This window comes from Anser anser (assembly GCF_964211835.1).
Source record: "Anser anser genome assembly, chromosome: 10".
Taxonomy (NCBI): domain Eukaryota; kingdom Metazoa; phylum Chordata; class Aves; order Anseriformes; family Anatidae; genus Anser; species Anser anser.
Genome location: NC_139730.1, coordinates 6,922,792 through 6,943,145, shown reverse-complemented (window position 1 = coordinate 6,943,145; position 20,354 = coordinate 6,922,792). Strand labels below are relative to the sequence as shown.

General features: G+C 43.0%; 1 long non-coding RNA gene across 6 annotated transcripts in view; it reads left to right on the top strand.

Annotated features, from left to right (window-relative positions):
* The window catches only part of LOC310904979, a 49,441-nt gene extending 35,511 nt beyond the window's left edge, over positions 1–13,930 (top strand). Inside the window, exons 3-8 of one of the 6 annotated variants that reach the window (XR_014588701.1) lie at positions 10–5,915; positions 6,032–6,175; positions 6,629–6,900; positions 8,386–8,521; positions 9,695–9,881; positions 9,994–13,930. This is a non-coding gene — a long non-coding RNA (uncharacterized lncRNA). Of the gene's footprint in view, positions 1–9; positions 5,916–6,031; positions 6,176–6,628; positions 6,901–8,385; positions 8,522–9,694 lie in introns of all 6 variants that reach the window. The other 5 variants (XR_014588702.1, XR_014588703.1, XR_014588704.1 and 2 more) reach the window with 5 other exon arrangements.
* The last annotated feature ends 6,424 nt before the right edge of the window (positions 13,931–20,354 follow it).

Below are 20,354 nucleotides of genomic sequence, written 5' to 3'. Positions count from 1 at the left end.
AACTGACAGGGAGAACGGTCTTGGGGCTTCTGTCCATAGCATCACTTAGCAGAGGAAATACGGCGAGTTTTTTGGCAATGTCAGGGGAAGTTTTCAGCTCTCCTCTCAGGCTCAGATGGCTACAGGAGCACCGTGAGCGCTTCGCTATTTCCATTACAATGGGGCACAAATCATCTGATTTTCACAAGCAACAATGAGAAACCGTTTCTGGCCTGCAAGAGATGCTGTACCGCATATAGACTGTGAAAAAGCAGGAGCAGAGTTTACTTGGCTGGAAGCAATAGAGAGAAGAAATGATGCAGAGCTTTGGCTGGGGTGGCACTCCTGCGTTTTAGGGAGAAGGTTGGAATGGGATCTTATTGACCCTGTCTTAGGCCTTCTCCCTTCTGACTTTTATACCCTGGACTCTGCTCAAACCGATGTGCCTTCATGATCACAATTCACAGATCTGCCCCTCCATTCAGCACCTGCTTTGGTCCAGGCGAAGACTTGAGGCTCTCTCTGACCTCTCTCCTGAATTATGGCTTGTCACCAAGCTCAGCTTGGCAGGAACACTCAATACGATCTATACCTTCACTTCACACCTCACAAGTGCTTCTGTTTTGTGTACGTGGAGCAGTATCCAGCACATTCTCAGCTATAATCAAACAATTGTTGTTAACAACAAATGATGCATGAAAATCATGTGTCTGACTGAAATCTCCCAGTGATTTGGGGAGAATCTCTACAAAGACATTTAGCAACCACACTGTGGAAGCTATGGAAACGCAGCCACCACATCAGTGCAGTTCCATACTTTATAAAACGAAATTCTCATTCTGGGGTATGTGCCATACTTTTTAATAAAAACTGTTCTAAAATAGAGCAGCTGCCAAGCAAAGCATTACCAGGGCTGCCAGAAGGCCTCCTGAGGCGCCAGCCCAGCAGAAAACCAGGCAGGGTTTAAACACGGTAAGGAAGGTTGCTTCAGAGACCTGGTGGATTTGCACAGGAATTCCAGCAAATGGGGGAAATGCTTTTTCACTGAATTTGCAAATTTCTGATGGAAAAAAAAAAATCAATCTGAAAATTTTCAGCCTGCACTACTACGCTTTACACAGCAGCTAAGAACAGCTCCTTCTTCAGATGGTTTGAGGTAGGAAAGGAAAAGCATCTTATTCCTGTTCCCAGACCAGGTCCATCACTATCATCTGGCTCTGTGAACTGTACAGTTTTGCATGGAAAACAATCACATGTTGAAATCTTGCCTTTAACCAAAGCACTCTGTGTTTTCTGCTCAAACGCAGTCCCAGTCACTCCTGATACAGGTTAAAATCTCCTGTGGCAGCCTCTTTTACTTGAAGATACCTAGTCAAATAAAACCAGACTACCACAGCTCAGAAGATATACAAGCATTTCAAAAATGTGCAGCAAGTGCACTCTGAAGTGCTTAAATCCTGCAGCCTTTGTTCATGCCAAGCCCTCAAGCAGTGGCAACTGGACATAAAACTGATGACAGAAAAGTCTTTGCTGCTTGTATTAAATGCAAGGTCTCTTCCTGAGAGCATCAAGCAGCGTTGGTGGCAACAAACCCTGGCATCAGTTTCTGCGATACTGGTGGCCTCTCTGCCCCATGTGCTGGCTCTTTTATCTCACCCAATGCACCACTGAAGCTGTGCCGTTAAACGACTGATTGAGTCCAAAACACGTATGTGATAAGCTGCCGGGGCTCTGCTCTATCTTGACAGTTTATGCTACACAACATGATTTTTTTTCCCCTCTGCATCTGGAAAAGGAAGATCAATGTTGTAGAGAATTTTAAATTGGCTCACACTGTGGAGTAGATTTCATTACCTACATATTAATCGGCGAGGTGCATAGTAATTCTCTGCCTTACATTACTGGAATTTTTTGCATCTTTTCTAGGAACTAAGTATTGATCCCTGGAAAATGAACAACAATTAAAGTAAAATATAGACAACTGCAATCCCAGTGGTCCCATTAAAGGATGAAATGCTTCATTAACACCTCATAAGAACATTCAGAACATGAGAGGAGGGCAACTTTCTTCCTTCATCACTGGTGAATGGTTTCCAGAAAGGAATGGCCTTTAAACTTCCTAGGATTAGTCTATGCACAAATTTGCTAGTGTAACTAAACCAGTTATAAGTTGAAGTGCTCTTTCCTATCACGTCAAGCCACTTTTGCTACTTTAAAATTGTGTTTTCATACTGCAGCATAAATCAGTTACCTAGTGATTTAATCTTAAATTAAGGGAAAATGTAAACCAACAGAGTCCATAATTAGTTTGATAAAACTAGGTCATGCCATAAATTAAATCAAGACAATATGCATATGCCCTTAAACATCTTGACAGTGCCAAACCTACAGCACATTGTTGGACAGGAGCTTCCTCAAAATTTCAGCTTTGACGTTTTGACTGGGAAAAAAACTTCATGTTGGCAGAGGTAGAAAATCTGAATGACATTTGAACATTGCAGAAACACTGAGTCTCTACCCACGACTATATAGTTTTCTTATGTTTATTTAGTGTTTAAGAAATAATACGAAGAGAAAGCTGAGCAATATGCTGAGCTCCTGCTGATTTCCACAGGGCAATGGTACCTCTGAAAATTGAGCCCCTATGAGTTATGCAAGTCATAGCTTATACTCAGTACCTACACAGGAGGAAATGATAGGTAATTTAATTGCTTTTTGTTGGTGGTGGTGTTTTTTTTTTAAATATTCTTTTTATCAGTGTTGATCTCCTGGTGTTCGAGATACAGAAGTGTTAAGCCACTTGAAATGATAGATAGCAGAGTGTTTTTGGCTAGAATCTGGACCTTTGAGTTCTGCCAGGCTATAAATAAACATAGATTGATTTACATATTTATTAAATTCATATTTGCTAGGTTGCAAGCATTTCAGGTCTCTCACATACTGTGGTCAAAATGCCAGCAAGGTCATTCTAAGAAACACAGAAATTTACAAAAATGTTTCCCAGTGACAGAAACACATCACTTCAGAAGCAAAGAAAAAAAGAAGACAGAAAGCAATACCTGGGGCCTGAAGTGAGTAGAGGTGGGGAGGACTTGAAGGAATTTTGTGGATGTGTTATATCGTAAGTAGACAAGATATTGATGGATACCGCTCCATTGCTGCCACTGGATCCACGTGGCATAGATTAGCTCATGGAATAGCAGATCAGACCATATTGAAGAGCACGCCTGCTGCCTCAAGGAAACATTAAGAAAGTTATGGTGGAGAAGGAAAGAAAGAAAAGTATGCATGACCAAACATACACAACTGTCATTTCAAATGTGCCCCTTCCAGGCATCCTCGAGAAAGCAAATCTACCCGAACCTTGAGCTCAGCCCTTGGAGGCAGCTATATATCAGTTGCACCAAACTGGGGATTTCAGTGGTAGATTTTAAGCAGGAACTCAAGGCCCTATTTCCAAAGACACCAAAGGACCAAGAGGCATCTCACGGCTTTTCCCAAGGCCTTGTATCTCTCCTGACGTGGAATGAAATGTTCCGATACTAGAACCTACTTGCATTTTAGCTGCTTTCAGTCCAATGCAGGATTTCGGGGACAGTAAGACACATCCATGCTGTTGCAGCTAGGGCTTAAGCTCACATTTGAGCAGGTTTCCAGTGTTAATTACACTGCCGCCTTATTGCCTGCTGCCTGGCTCAAGGCTGGGGCTAAACCAACTGGCTGCTGAGTGGAGATACTTGGGTGTCATGAGCAGAGAAAAAGACTGGCTTACCCTTGGCAGCACAGCTGCGAGCAAATTTTGCCACTCAGCACAGCAAACTCAAGAGCACGCTGGCGTGTTTAACAAGGACAATATAAACAGTGCCAGCATGAGTTATGTTGGGAAGGAGTGATGCAACTTTTTGTTGCTACTTTTCTTTCACACCTTCAAGCCTTTTGACCAAGCTGCGCCACAAAAATGTGAGAAACATGTCATTCACTGGAGGGGTGAGGAAATACTGCTATTCTGAGCAGGAAAGAATAAAGTCAGTCACCGAGCCAGTATGTAGATCACCACAGAGTTTTCATATTGTCATCAAGTATGGGTGCCAGAACCTGATGTCTTTGACACCACATCAGCAGCCCAATTAGCAACATGAAGTCATCTCAGCATTGAGATTATGTGTCACTCTCTAAAAGACTGATACTTGACATCTGGTTTAGCAGGTTATGAGGCATCATGAAAATGCTCTGATAAATGAGCAAATTCAGTTCATCCATCAGAGCCCGTAAATGACCCTGCTGTGATCCTGAAGGTGCTGGGATTCCTAGGGACATTGCAGCAAGGCAGAGTTTGGCCATTTATCTTCCGAGGCCATCCAGCATATTGCCACCTCAACCTTCACGTCAAGGAAAAGAATTTCTCATCTCTTTTCAACTCACGCCTCTGCAAAGACTCTGAAGTCAAAGGATCAACGGGCATGAGGAAATAGAAGAGTAGGTAGAAAGTTTGACCTAAATGTGTTGTGATTGAACTACCAAACTGAACCACGTATTCCTACAGTGGGACATAAATCAGTCATTCACTAGTACACCATTAACTACAGGGCACTTCTAAACGCCGACCCCTGCGGAAGCAAATACCTGGTCAGTACCAGTCCTGATGTGACTCTGTTTCTCAGGGATGCAGGGACCGAGGCACAGTTTAGTATCTGATGCTAACGAGACACACAATAACACGCAAAGCATTGAAGCACTGTACAACATTTATAAAAATATAATTCACTCTGCTTAGCAGCTGTAACAGAGCAATAAGATCATGCCAGCAAGCACCAGTTCACCCTAATTGGATAATCTTTCTCTTTGGAAAACTAGAGCACTCACGGTAGTCTCCCATTTTTGCGTGCAGATGATTTTACAACACTGCAGTGTATGGAAAAGGCTCCATCCTCAATGTCACTGCTGGTTTTGTGCCCAGTGATGTTCAGGTGAGCTTTGATGAGGCAAGGACCTCGGAATTTTGCCTCAAAGCAATCATCCTGCTAAGAACTGCATGGGATGAGAGTAGAGGTCTGTCTAATCCAGTATCCCCTCCCTCCTCGTGGCCTAAATCAAGATATGCTGTACCCCACCCTGATAGCAGAATCAGACCCAAGCACATTTTCATTGCACTTGTGCATCAACAGACTTAGATTCTGGAGAAATAACATGGAATATCTATTAAAAGCTGAGGGCTTCCCAGTAATAACTCCCATAAACACCCATTGAAATCAACTAGGCATGCCATTTATTTGGTGTTTTGATAAATTATAGCTCTGGGGTGCACCGAGGGCCAGATTTTTAAAGCTATTCAGCTGTTTAACTCTCATTGATTTCAGCATAATTGATTTCAGTGGGAGTAAGGTGCCTGTATTGCTCCGCACTCTGGGCCAGTCCCTTCTATGGTAACTGCACCAATTAGGCAGGAGAGCTATTTATCAGGGGCCCCATTAAATAGACTCAGTGGTGCCCAATTACATCTAAATTACCAGCTCAGCTACCCCGATGGCTGAGCAGGCGGCGCGGCTGTTGCCATCACGCTGGCACCACAACTGACACAGAGAATCTCTTCCATTGTATCCCACTTACAGGAAGGCTCATCCAGGAACAACACCCTGCTTCCTCAATCAGCCTGCGATGGTTTTCACCCTCCCACCAGGTCGTTTCTGACATTGCAACCGACTAATGGTGTAATGGATACTAGGAAGAAAAGCACGCTGAATCCAAATCCAAATGAGTGGGGCTTACATAATTAGAGGGTGAGAGAAAGAGAAACTGGAATCAGAGACAAAGTCTTTTCAAGGTTTCCAAGGCAGCAAGTGGCTGCTTCTCACACAGCATGCACCACAATTGTGTTTTCAATTCTACAGCATCAGTTTTCTCTGTGATGAGGAGAAAAAAACCCACTCTTTTGAAATGTGAGTGCCTTTGAAATAATAGAGAGAAGGTCTGAGACGTTACGCTCCACATGAGTAGTTGTGGTGATATCTTCATTTATTTGATATCATCTTCTGACATTTCATTCTATTTGCAGGCGAGTCATTTGTAACGTTACGTACAGAGGATTCTGGTGTTGTGATCTTTCACTTTTGCCCTGCATTTAATACCGAAGATCATTCAGCCATGGTGAAACCAGATGGAGGAAATTCTCTCCTGCATGACATGAAGGCCAATGACGGTATGAAGGATGTGGGGCTGCTTTGTCATTTATTGCTCCATATTCCATATGCTTGCCTGATTGGTGTGGGGAAAGGTCTATTTATTAATACAACGGTTCATGTCAAATGCAGGCAGATGACAGGGGGGAAAGAAAAAAAAGAGCAGAACTGCCTTAAGGGAACACAGGATGCTGCTGAAAACCATACAACGACGGTAGGTCTGGGGGGGCTCAGCCTTCCCCAGCACCACGCTTCAGGCAGTGATCTTGGGAGAAGGGTTGCAGCAGGGTAAAAAAAAAAAGACCCTTTCTGGCAAAACCAGACAATTTCTGTTAAGCTGTCAGAACAACACCGACAGGTAAAGTGGGTGTAGAAGCTAACTCTAAGAAATATAGGAACATTCCCATAAACAGATGGATCTTTCTATATAGGTCAAACTTTTGTTTTCTGCCAGCCTTCTTTCTCACTCCTAGGATGATGCCAGCTGCACGACACAGTACTGCTGCTCTCTCACTCTTGAAAGAAAGCTTTTTCCAGGTGCCAAATCCAATCAGAACAATGTAGGTAGCTCAGCTGATGACAGGGAACCAGATCCAATGTGCTGTTAGGAGCAAAACGCACCGGCAGCTTCAGGAATCCGCACCCTCAGGAGACAGACCACCTGGCCTGCCCACACCACCAGCTTTCCTAAAACATCCTTCCCAGCTCCAGCAAACTTCAGTACCCCCAGGAGGGACTGAAAAAGGTAAATGCGGCCCAAAGCCACTTTTTTTTTTTTTTTTTTTTTGAGATCAGCCTTTAATGAAGCTCCTTGTTACCCACAACCTTGCTTCAGAATAAATGAGCCAGTTAATGCACTGCAGGTAGATCAGTGCATCATTGTGCTACAATTCAATAGCTCGTGCTTACTCCTGGTAGGGAAAAATATGAATAACTCATTTGGCAAGATTTCGTTCCCTTACTCTTTGCAAGATCTACAAATTAATTCCTCAATGGGCTTTTGTTCTAGCACTTAACCTGAGCTTTTCAGCTGAGCCAGTGCTCATTTCTCAGTTTCTGCCCTATTCTGTAAGAAAATTGCTCCACAATACGCTGCCTTCAGTGACTTCTGCCTCTGCCCTTGGTAGAGCTCTCACAGAACCGTGCCAGAAACGTCAGGAAAAAAAATCACTTATTTGGGTGAAATTTTTAATACCACAGTGGTTATTAAAAAAAAAAAAAAAAGTAAAAAAAACTTGCTTTTCACAGAACTCTGACTAAGCGCCACTTCTAGGTGGATTCCCTCATCTGGCTTCCACCAAGGATAGAGAAAATATTAAAAGTGGCTCACTTCTGTTAAAATAAATAAATAAACAAATTATCTATTATTTTGTTTCCTCCTCCAGACTATTTCTTCCCTGTTCTTTGCCCTACTGAATTGTTCATTCACTGTTGAGTCCAACTAACCCTTTTTATAATGTGCTGGTCTTGATGGTTGTGGAAAGGAGGGCATGGAGACTAATGTAGTAATTACTCCCTGCCTGTTACTTGTAGAATCTGGCATCTAGGACAGGCTTCAATGGTATTTTTTCTTGTGATGAGGAAAAACAACAAAAAAAATGGTGTCACTTGGCCAAAAGCTTGGTGACTGAAGAAATCAGCTCCAAATGTACATAAATCAGGGTGAAAGCCGACCAGATTCTCCACCCAGATTAGTTTATGTTATCATGTGCTGGGTTGTAAAATCACTAAGTGGAGTAGAAGGGCTTGAGGTTCCTCACTGTGGGTGGCACGTTAGGCACCTTCTTGCCATGGCAGTAGGGCAAAAGAATCAAGAGTTATAACTAGAAAATGTACAAAAGTAAAGTTACAGCAGAAACAATAAAGGTGGGCAGGAAACGGTTTGCTCACCAGGGAGCTTTTTTGAGATACTGGGTGGGAAAAAATGACAAAATCTTGAATATTGCCTGAAGTAAAACTTATCAGGATGTGGTGCTTCAGTAAATGTTGGTCTAGAAGCAAAATGAAGCTGGGAGTACCACTGGGCTTTCTGAGTCCTGCCAGCATTCCTCAGGTATTATTTAACATATTGTGTTATTAACATATTGTGTTTTTTAATATATTTATATATATACACCTATATAAATAATATATTTATTTTGTTGCTGTAAAATTTCCCATCTCTTGTCCTTTCGTAATTATCAACTTTCCCCATTTCTAAAGAAGTTGCTTCTCCCCCATTCTCCCTAAGACAACACTCTCCTGAGCCATAAATATCCCTGGTTAGTTCTTCCTGAGACCGAACTCCTGGTGCATTTAACGAGCACTTGGCGCAAAACAAGAATGACACCAGGGCCAGGAGACCTCTGAGCAAGACTTCAGCCCAGGTTAGCGCTTTTTTTTTCTTTTTACTATTAAGAATGACTAATCTCCAGTGCCTCCAACGGAGACGAGAGTGTCCTAGCCAAGAGTTTTAATACTTCCCGAAGGCTTTTTGCAGTTGGTCCAGGCTGGCTAATAAGCATATAGCTCGTGCACAAGCTTTTAAACATCTGCTCTAAGTGCACCATATTAGCCCTTTGACTTTGGCCGTGCATGTGCTATTTTTGGCTTGTGCTAGTGACTGACATGTTGTCCTGCTGACTGTGTTATTTCACATCCTGGAAACACCATGGGCTGAGAGCTACAGGGCTCTCAGTTTGGGAAAAACACACGTTTTTTAAACCTCCAGAGCCTGAGCGCATCCTAGCAAGGCTCACCTAGCAGTGACAAAGACGGGAGAGAAATGAGATGGGTATGGCAAAGCATTAATACGTAATAAATAAAAGAGCAGCGTAGCAGACAGAATTTGATCAGCTGGAATTTCAAATATTGGTGTGGAAGAGGAGTATTTATAGATAGGGGCTGCCCCAGCCCTGCTTGAAAATGCTGGCAGAAGTTAGAGGGAGAACTCAGATTACTGCATAGGGCGGAAATGGCCAACCTACAGCGTAATGTTTGCACTTCTCTGGAAATCTTTGGGATTTCAAGCAGCGTGGGGCAACGTATACTTCCCGCACATGGTGCCTGCAATGTGGCCAGCTCTCTCTACTCGGGGGGCCACCTGCCAGCATTTGTGTAGTTTGTGTGTGCAGGGTAAAGTGGGTAAAGTGTTACTGGAAAGGGAGCTTATGCAAACTCCTCTTTGCTGGGGTGACCTGAAAATTTCCACACGCAGTTCTAACACTGCAGTTGTTTTATAACTAGAGCTCAAACTTTGCCGCTCAAGATTTTTTAACCTTTGTGACTGTTACTTAATTTCCAGATGGGGAGGTCTTTTTCTGAACTTTCATAGCTCAAAATGAGTGCCTCTAGAAGTACAAATACCTATTGCATCTATTTCACGTTTCCATGCACATGGAAACAACCTAGGGCATACAACACCTGCAGCAATGGGATATAGATTGCACCTCAGTATTTATCACTAAATAGTTCCCATTTCCTCAGACACATGCAGCAGTAAAGTGCTCGGGGTATTGGAAAGACAGTTGAGTTTGACACAGGTCTCATTGATTCAGCAGATAATAATCCTTCCTCTGGCAACGCGAATGGGCTTGGCAGTGCCCAAAACGTCTCTGTGTCTGCTGAGGTGGTGCCAGCTGCCGTTGTGGGAGATTGAATTCAGCCCGGGGAAGAGGGAGAATCATTGCTGGTTGTGGCTGCAAAACAACGAAGGGCAAAAGGAGAAGGACAGGAACATCCAGCCAAGTAGGTGGGTTTTCCCTGAGATAAGCCCTAGGGATACATTTATAATGATTGCACTGAGTGTAGCATCTGTTTGCCGTCAGTTTTTTAACTGCTGTTTGCTGGGCTTCTTGAGGTTCAGGAGATCATCCCGTGTCTTCACGTCTGCCCCTAACCTTCCCCCCAAACTACCGGGCCTGGAGGTCAAATTCTGCCAGCTTTCACCTGAAGCCAGTTTTCATTTGAAGCCAGTTTTCAGCTGAGGCAAAGGCTGAACCGTGGTCGTTATTAGATCACTAGGCAATGTGCTCAAAAGAGAGACAATAAATGGATGGATCCAACCAGAGTTCAGACTTCCCCAAACACTACAAAACCCAACCACTAGGCACACCACCATGATTAACAAACAGCAGTAATGGGTCTGTATACAAGCACGATGCTGCCGGAGTTACTATCCAAGTCCTTTTCTGCTTGAGAAAGGTATTTTTTAGGTGCCTGAAAACAGGTTGATTAATCATCAAAACTAGAGTCACTCAAATAAGAAGCACTTCGGAGATAAGCCAGCAGCAAGAAAAAAGGATGATATTTTTCCTAAAGGTGACAGACCCGACAACAGTTTGTTTCTTCTGGATGAAGTGATGCTTTATCCGGGTTGACATCAGGGAGTGTGGTCAGGGTATGGGACTATGCAGACTTCATTTTATTGATACTGGATACAGGCAAAAAATGATTTTTGCATCTGACAACAAACAAAATACGAAACTAGTGTTTCGTGTAGTACAGTTATTTAAATTCAGGTTACAAAGAGTGACCAATAATCAAAAGAAATTTGCTTAATTACATTTGTTTACCCATCCGATTTTGCAAGACGCTATCTGTGGAGAACAAGAAAAATGTCATAAGGAACTGTGGCCCATGCCTTTAAATACTAAACACGGTTCTTGCACTGACAGTGAGAGAGAAGATGATCTATATCTCTAATTATAACCAGTTGGGGGACCTTCCACACTTGATTTGGCTTTCTGCCAGCGAGAGCACCGCACCAGCATCTTTTCCTTTCAACCTTCTGCGCTAAAATGAAAAGAAAGGAATTTATGGCAAGCAGCGTCGACTTGCCGGAGAGTTAACGTGAGTTGGTATCCGCGAGATGGTGCGGAGGTGTAAAAGGCTTCAGAAACGCACCTTGTTCTGAATATCAGAAGACACTGTCGCAGCCAGCGTGCCTGTGCTGCTCGGGGAGGGGATCGGGGCGGAGGAAAGGTCTGTCTGGGTGAGGCGTCAGATGGAGAGCAGCGCTGCAGGCACCGTGGATTGCAGTGAGGAGCTCAAGGCCAGCTTAGCCACTTGAGAGAGCAGAATTGCTGTCAGCCCCCACTCCAGGTTTGAATGCATTTATTACAGCTACGAAATTCACTTTCTCTCTTTTTTCATGTCGGGGGCAAACACGCTTTGTTACTTACCTCCGCAGCCCCAGCACGCACCGAGGCTTTTCTCTGGGACTGGGCCGCACGAGGGGCCTGGCTCACAGCAGGGACAAATTCTGGCAAATGAGAGCGACTAAAGAAGAGGTCACACTGTGCAATGCAGAGAGGACTAAGCCATGCCCAGGCAGCACGTGCAGCTCAGGAAGCAGTATTGTTGAGCTGTTGGGACTTGGGAGAGCCAGCCTGTTTGTTCGGGAGCTGCAGGTGTCACCAGACGTCACCACGGCTTTGCCACCACTAGGCCTGTGTCAGCATCGCCACGAGGAGCTCCGCCGTGGGATGGAGGCACGGCAGCAAGAACTTCCCAGAGTTGCTGGGCCGCACCACATTTTGTCTCACAAGATCAGCGTGAAGGGACAGAATATTAGAAAGCCAGAAGACACCACATGCTAAATATAACAATTACCAGTAATTTGTCTCTGTTAAAGGTGGGGACTGGTGGAGTTTGGGACAACGGCCTTTCCTTGCTGCCTTGTTTCACATGTCATGTATATGTTGTCCAACTTCTTTCCAGTACCACCTGCTTTGGCAGCCATGGTACGGGTTTTCTTTGCTGGTGCAGGCAGTTTGTTGCTAACAGTGGGACTTCTGCCCTGCAGGTCGCTGCCTGTCTTGTACTCGGCCTGTCCTTACTGTCTACTGACAGAGCTGGACAGGTGGCATGTTGGTGAATTCTGCTCTAACAGAACAAAGGTTCAAAGAGAGCAGGTAACATCTCTTAGCCAGAAAAGTCCCGCTAAATGAAATCCTTCTTGGCCTTCGTATGAGCCAAACAGCCATGCTGAAGATTTTCTTTTTCAGCTTAACTCTTAAGATGTCCTATGTATTCTCTACCCAGGGAATATCCACTAATAAGGTCTGAGCACACTCTTGTAATTTCTTTTAAAGCTAACTAATACTAACCTATCCCGTAAGGGTTGCTTTTGTTTCAGGACTCTACCTTAATTACTATAAATTTACCCTGGCTTATGTATTACTGGCCTGTCTTCCAGCTTGACACCTCCTTTCTAGATGTAGACAGGTTTGGGGATTTGGGGCAGTGCAGATCATCTGCAGGAGCACAGGAAGAGCAAGAAACAGTCAAACAAGTTAGCATATTTCTCATTTCTATCTGTCAGCCCCCAGATTTCTGAAGAAGGGAAGAAAAAAGAAGACAAAACAGAACTAGGATCTAAGAATTTGGTGGCTCCAGGAAAGAATCCAGCTGAAATATTTTCAGCAAGAGCATTTCCCCCTAATAGTGATTCAGATGGACTGAGACTATGCGTTCGAGCTGACTTAGGCTAACAATGAAGGACGGAAAAAGTGAGGGGAGCAGATTCTTATGTCCTAACTTCCACGTACACATTTTTCAAACAAAATATCTCACTTCTGGCATGGCATTTGCAGGAGTAGGTTTTCAAGCTGAAAGGATTTGCCTCTTCATGCTGAGACAGGAATTTTTACTGAAAAATTGACCTAGAACTGTTTTTTTTTAAAAGGGAGAAAAGTTTATAAAGGTAAATAATCCAAAGCTGGAGAAAACTATTTTTTTGAAATATCCATTTTTACTTGCCCTAAACTGATTTTCTCCAGTACTCTTATTTTCTATTCCAGCCATTAAATCCAAAAGTCAGGTTTTTACTGCACTTCAGCCCTTACGGCAGCGCCATTCTGACTCCTCAGCACTCTGGGGTCCTTTGCAGGAATTAACTGCATCGCACAAAAAGACACATTTCTAGGGTGAAGGTTTAATTTGATTTTGGACTGTGTGACTGTGAGTAGACAGAAAAGCAAATAAGAACTTCCTCATGCCTCTACATCAGGTCTGCTAATCAGAGCTCTGCCTAAATGAGTTGATTCGCTCGGTTACGGGTGGGAAATGAACTGAAGCAATTCTCCACCCACCAAATGTCCAGCCAAAAGTAACCTAGACAGCTAGGAAATAAGGAAAACAGTGATGTCCTGCTGGTCTATGCCAGCCATACATTATAATCTTCCCAAAGCATGAAGGCAGTAAGACATAAGTTCAGATCAGCAGGGACTCCATGGCACCACGCGTTTGTTAGAAAAGCTCAGCAGGGAACACAAATGTTTCTGGGTTGGGATAGGAGGGCTGGCCACAGCGTTCTGGTGTAGCATATTCGATGTATATATAGTCTATTGAACACATGGCATTGAGGTGGCCACCTTAGGGCCGCACCCAGGGTGGGACGTCCAGCTGCATTGAACACATGGCACCTTGTGGAGCAGTGCAGAGACAGAGGTGGGCTCCCAAAGCGATGCAGGCACATCGGTGTCTGCCATCCCCCAGCCCATGTTGGCAGCCAGCTCAGCCAGGACGTCCCCAGGGATCCCCACCAGTGCACACATCCCCTTAGGGAGTAAGCAACACAACCAGAAGCATCACCCAAATTTCCTGGTATCATTTAGTCTTCTTTACCAGCTAAACTGTAGTTCTGTCCTGGGAGTACCCTGGCGATGCATAACTTCAGCTGATGAGCTAGGATTAGAAGGACTTTATATAAGGCCTATTTGATTAAGTGGCTATTACCAACTAAAAACTTGGTGTTTCCCATTAAGTACTCTCGAGTGCATGTCCTCATTTTACATATTCTGTGCTTGCATTGTGCTTTGGAGGAGCCAGCCTGGCCTTTTTTTCCCCACCCAGGCCCACTTTGCCAGCACTAATAAGATGCTCTGTCTTGTTGAGGGCTAGTATAAGAAATGCAATGCCCTGATGGAGCCTTTCCTTAAAGATATTTTTCTATAATCACATCTTCTGGTAGCTTACAGTGTCAGTTAGCCCAGTCTCTGTGAATTTTCTGCTCCCAACTAGATCCCTCGGTGCCTTGCCCCAAGGCAGCTCTCTCCTTCCAGCGGATCAAAGCGTGCACCATGCACAAAAGACTAAAACAATAGCACTATCACCTTTTGTCTTTGTTTCTGTTACCGTGCCAGTGCAGTTTGATTTCTTGTCTTTTGCAGCATCTGTGCTCAGGCTTCAGTGATTTCCCATAATAGCCCAATATACTTTTTGTGATCCATGTGCAATTTATACACACACATCACTTTAATCCTTCTGTCCAGATCAGTTATTTCATACTTTTGTACATCAAATTGCATTCACCATCTGCTGGCCCAGTTGCCCTACATAAGCCAAATGCTCTGAAGGTATAATTGCAATATTGTTCATTATTTGCTTGCTCTCTTTCTTCCCAATATACATAAGGACGGCAAAATTGAAGAAATAATTTAAATCTAATTTAAATTCCCTTCAAGTTTTTTGCACTGCACTGATCAAAATAGTAGCTAAGTTCCTCAGAAGAAGAAGCCATCCATCCCAGAAGACCCTTGATGCCCTCAGATTGCTGTCTGTGAAAGCCAGCGTATTTTTGTAGGACAGGAGCGTGATGTACCAACGTTAACTAAGCTGAGTGCAAATGCTATCGGCACATCAGTATCCTGTTAAATCATTGCACAGAAGAATTCCAATCTGGTTAATCAGGATCTGACTTTATACTGCACCTTCCATGAAATAAATGTACCCCAAATGTTATTTTCTTCTTGTCATTCCTTTCTAGGTCTATACTCCAGCCAACGCCCGTTGATCTTGGACTGCGTACTGTGCACCGTGCTCTGGCAGTTTTTCAAGCATCTACAGAGAAAGCTTGTAAGCACCAACCCTCTTCCCCAGGGATAACTACTCCTTGAGCTTTGATTTAATTTTTCCTACAGCCAGGAGGCCACCCACAGGACTCCGGTTCTGCCTCATTTGCTTCATTCCTGCTTCAGCATTAATAGCAAGGGCAGGGGAGGAACAAGGCTCTAGTAAGACCCACAGGTAGTCCAGGCCTGGGTTTGCATTTACCTACAGGACTTAATGGTGGGGAAGAAACTGCTGCAGAGCCATGGGGAAATAATTCTGACAAGCATTGGAGGCACACGTTCGAATGCAATACATTTCACCAGCACGCACCTCCTGGAGGAGCAACTTAGGTGGAGATAAATAAGACATGTAATTTCTTGTCAGGCTGTTGCATTTCCCACCGCTCGTTTTAACAATTACACTCTGTGACTTTTTTTTATTAAACAACCGAAAAGAATAGATTCTTGTAACCTAGGAAGAAAAATTGCCTGGAGAGATGAAACATATCCAGACTTAATTTTCTCTCTCGCACTTTTTGAGGTGTTTGCTATGCATGTGTTTCCCATTCAGCTGCCAGAACCAGACCCGCAGCTTTGGCAGTTCTCTGCCACACTCACCTCTTCAGCAGCCAATTTCCTTAAAACCAAACCCAGACGAAATAAATGGGCTGATCCAAGCTGTGGCTTTGCTTGCTGCTGTTGAAAGAGAGGATACAACTTTCTCCCACTGAACTCAATGGAAACATTGCCATAGATTGCAACAGGAATCATTAGAGTCCCATAATTATTTCATAAGCAGCTTTCTCTAAATCTTATTTTTAAAGCAATTAATGAAAGAAGTGATTGCCCTTTAGTAAGCAGTGTCCCAATGCGAATTGTAATCAAAGCTTCTTCCGAGTGCTTCTCTTTGCACTGATATCTGTACCAATTAGAGGTGTCTTCTATGGAAAGGTTACACAAACATAATTTTATTTCTTCTTATTAATTATTTTTCAGACAGGGCCAAGTTTTTAGAATGTGTCTGGACTTACAGCTTCAGTATTGGATTTGCTTTTGTGAAGAAGAGGCTGCCTTTAAGGCTGATCTGGAAAACACATATTCAAGGAGCATACTTGCTAAATGCTTCAGCTTTTCTCTTTGTTTCCAAGACCAGAAGGTTGTACATAAAACACACTCCAGTATTCATGACTAAAACTTCAGTTCTTTTTTAAACGGTGATACTTCTGAACTCAAGATCAACCTGTTGTAAACAGAAATAAGATCAATCTGAACTCCCATTTGTTTGCTTGACTGAGGCAACTTTGACAGCAAAATAAAATGTAGAAGAAGAAAATTGAGCTGCCTTCAAAGACCAAACAGAGAATGATACAACTGAAAAATAGTTATGGAGACAGAGATCAACCTGCCCTCTATAAACACCTATGGTTAAATCAGATTCAATAAGATGTAACATGGTATAATGGTGGCAGAGGTTATTGAAATCGCCATTGACAGATTTGCCGTGTGTTTTGGTGCTGAACACATTACAAAGGTGGTTAAAGGATCTCGTTATGAAAAGCAGTTACTGTTAGGATTTATGCACTATATATTTCACTTACAAGCCTTTTGTCTTGGAAGGATATGACACAACAGAGAGAGGTAAAGGTTGGGAAGGGAGAAAGGGGGGGGCATAAGGGCTTTTGTTCCACACGACTTCCATTTGGATCATTAAAAATGCATCTAGCTATACCTGGAATATTTCTCTTGTGAGGGATAGAAATACAATTCCCCTCAACCAGCTACAACAGTTTTGTTAGAGGGATTTTCACAGGCAGAAGCAACCCAAATCTTCCCCAGTACAGCCGGGCAGAGCAGGTCCCTTCCAGCAGGAACACCTCCATAAACTCAAAGACAGGCTTGCAGGAGTAACTTGCCATTGCTACTGATTTTCAGGGGTGATTTTAAGGTAACTTCTAGGTTACAAACATGAAAATAGGACACTCCAGACCCTCAGCCACCTGAATACAGCCAACAGTGGATGCTCATCTCTAACATTTCTCACCAGAGTGGGTATTGACTTCATTTCTCACTCTAGACTAGTCACTTGACCAAGCTGCACTCCAGTGTTTAACGTGTTGGTCACACTGGCAGGTGGGGACTCATGGTCTGTAGTCTTATCTTATGGTGACCTTTATGACTGGCACAGTCTTAATCGTAATAGAAAAGACAGATGTAAAGGCATTCACATCGTTATTTTTAGCAATAGGGAATGGAATAGTTAAGGAGTAGTAAGGTATGAGTAGAGTGGCATTTATTGTCCCCTGTGGACAAATGCAGTGATTTCTTGTACAGTTTAATTTTTATTTATTTATTTATTTAAGGACAAGGACAAAAAGTTGGCTGGGTAGGCAGCTGAGAGGTGGTAAGTGCTCTGTTGTAGGAGTGATCAGAATGAATGCATCAAGGCTGAAATTCCTCACATTAAGTGCTTATATTTTCCCAGCATCCTTCTTCCACTCCAACAAAACTGAGCAAAACTAAAGATGAGCCAGTGACCTCCTGAAGTCTTATACAAGTTTCAAGTTTGTTCAGCTCAACATGGAAGATGCTCAAATTCTGTAGCCATTGAAAACCACCGGGAGAGTCCAGCCGGCAGGGAGTTTGCAATATATGATGCTGACCTATGAGCTGGAAGATCTCTGCTCCGACGAGGAGCCCTAATAGCAGAAACTGCATTTTTCATGGAGACTGTTCTCACCACACAGCCTTTCCCCCCGCCCTGTAAGAAATAAATGAGAGGGATCAATATTTCTTCATCCTGATTTTGTCATTTGCTAGCTTTCCTGGTAATTTTTGACGACTTTCACCTTTCCAAACGGTCCCTTCTTTCTACAAACATTACCACCCATCCAAAGCATTTCTCAGATATTACAGGAGCTGTATCAGCAGCCCCCAGCAGAGGTTGGCACGTAGAGCACAAGTTGCCTTAAAACACTTAAACACAGTTGACCCCAAATCGCAAAGTCTGTGAGCTCAGGAAGAACCTGTGATTTATGGTGAGGTCCTCCCTGCTGTGAAGGGTTAACTTGAACCTTGCCTGCTACTCGAGCTCCCAGGCTGACCCTCAGTGAAAATTAATAGCTTGTATCTATTTAATATTCCTTCCCAGTGCATTGCCAGATCGTTTCATCTGTATGTAAATGGATCAGTGGTTTTCATCGTCAGTTGTTTCCTCATTCCTCTTTTGGTTTTTACTAATCCTTTCCTGTTTGCAGGTGTTATTTAAATCATGAAAGAAAGTCTTTTGTTCATTGTTTTTATTTTTATTTCACCAAAGTCCTATCAAGTTGGAGGTAAAGGACTCGTGCCATTTCAGGAAATCTACGTTGTTTTGCTCCAGTTAAAAAAGGGGTTCTCATCTATAGATTTTATAGGTTACATTGCAGACACGGCAGCATCATTTGCAGCTAACCAAACTGTGCCAGTTAGGCCCAGATTTCCTAACCACACGGATCAGTATTATTTGTCATGCAAGGCGCTGGTTTAAAACTGATGCATCTGTTACAATCATTGATGCTCAAGATGGAAAAGATCCATAGGGAGGCTTTCAGCTTTCCATTTAGTGCTAAAGCGGAACTGAACTCTATCAGATGTATTATTATTGTCATTATTATTTAATATCCCCCTCTGCCTCTGCTGTGTGCTCGCCACTTAATGGAAAACATGAGTACAGACCCTGTCTCGGATTGCTTGCCATCCAAGTGACAGACTAGACGTCCAAGTGACGATAAAACAAATATCACAAAGACAAGGGCCAGGATCCTCCTGGCAGGGCTGTAAAGGTGGACACAGCAATTTTGGGATTGGTTTTGCTCTTGAAGTGTAAATGCAGTGGTACAGTTGTGAGTTTTTAAGGATGGCATGACAATTCATGGATTCGAGGAGTGTATTTGAGCACTAAAACTTTATTAGCATTAACACCAAAACATGATAAAAAGAAAGAAATTTAATGAAATATTTTGACGATGCTTAGTAACAGAGATGACTGACCACTAAACTTGCTGCTACAAATTCCCTCTTTGAGGAGTGACTTCAAATGCTCCGCAAGCATTGGGCACTATCTTGCCCTCGTGCCACCTCCAGCTTGAAGCCTGTCCTTGTACAGTTTCTGCATGACTTACATGTTCGGCTTCCAAAAATATGAGCATGGCAGCCAAGGCTGGGACCTGCATGTCTTTAGGGATGCACTTTATTTGTTGCACTTCAGTGTGCGGGTTAAAGAACTGCAGAGATACCGAGTTTCCAAGAAAACCTCACGTACATTAACCTTGGGCAAAGGCAGGGGACATCCTTCGTGCTGCCAGGGGACCATTGGAGCTCAATGACGGTCACATTCACCACCCAGATGAGCTGTTCTCAGAAAAGCGTGTCTTGAAGTTGTTCAGATCTTAATGAGTCATCTATGAACTATCAAATATTTCACATTCTATATGGAAATTTTGACTGCCCTAAGTGCCACCATGGCTGGGGTGGCTGCAAATATTGTAAATAATCTCCTCAGTTTAATGAGTTACCAAAGGAGCAAAGGCTCGTCTACCAGGTAATGAGTCACAGCCTCACTTCGTTGTCGATCAGCTGAGACACCTGATTTACTGCGAGGGCTACCTGCACCAAAACTAATCAGAGGCTATCGAGGAAACCCAAACAGATCCAACCCACCACAATTTAATCTCCCCACAAATAAAATGTACTCATAAATCAGGTCAAGCAAGTAAATGTGCCCCTCTAATGCTGCTATTAGGAAAAATAAAACCACAAAAAGCTCAGTAGGATGTGAAAACCATTATGGTTTCCCTGGGTAATGTCAGCAGTATTACACTAATTCATAATACACAGGGAGCTATAAGATACTTTCTGCCCTTACAGCTGGCTAATTAGTCAAGACAGGAAAAGCAATTTGACAAAAATGTTGATGTCTCAGTTTCCATTTTAAAGCTTAGAATGGATATGTTTTTACATTTTTCATTGAATTTCTCAGATAAACACAGAGGAAAAGATAGATAAAAGGTATGAAAATCAACATCATAGTTTTTATTTACCGAAAGAATAATTGTGACAGAAAATCTAGTAAACAAAATATACTGCTTTCAGTAAAAAAAAAAAAAATCACAAAATGTTTCACACAAATATGCACATTTATTATGGGGAAAGCATCTCTCACTAAAAACAACAGTAAGGAAAATATGATGTAAATACTTTGATCAGATCAGGTAATGAGCTATTCTGGCAAACTGCAGCATTAGTTCATTGGCGGTCTATTCAGCTTGATCAAGAAAAAGCATGTTGATGTAATTGAATGACTGCAGTGAAAATCCGTGAATGATCGTTACCATACCGTATGGTGCAG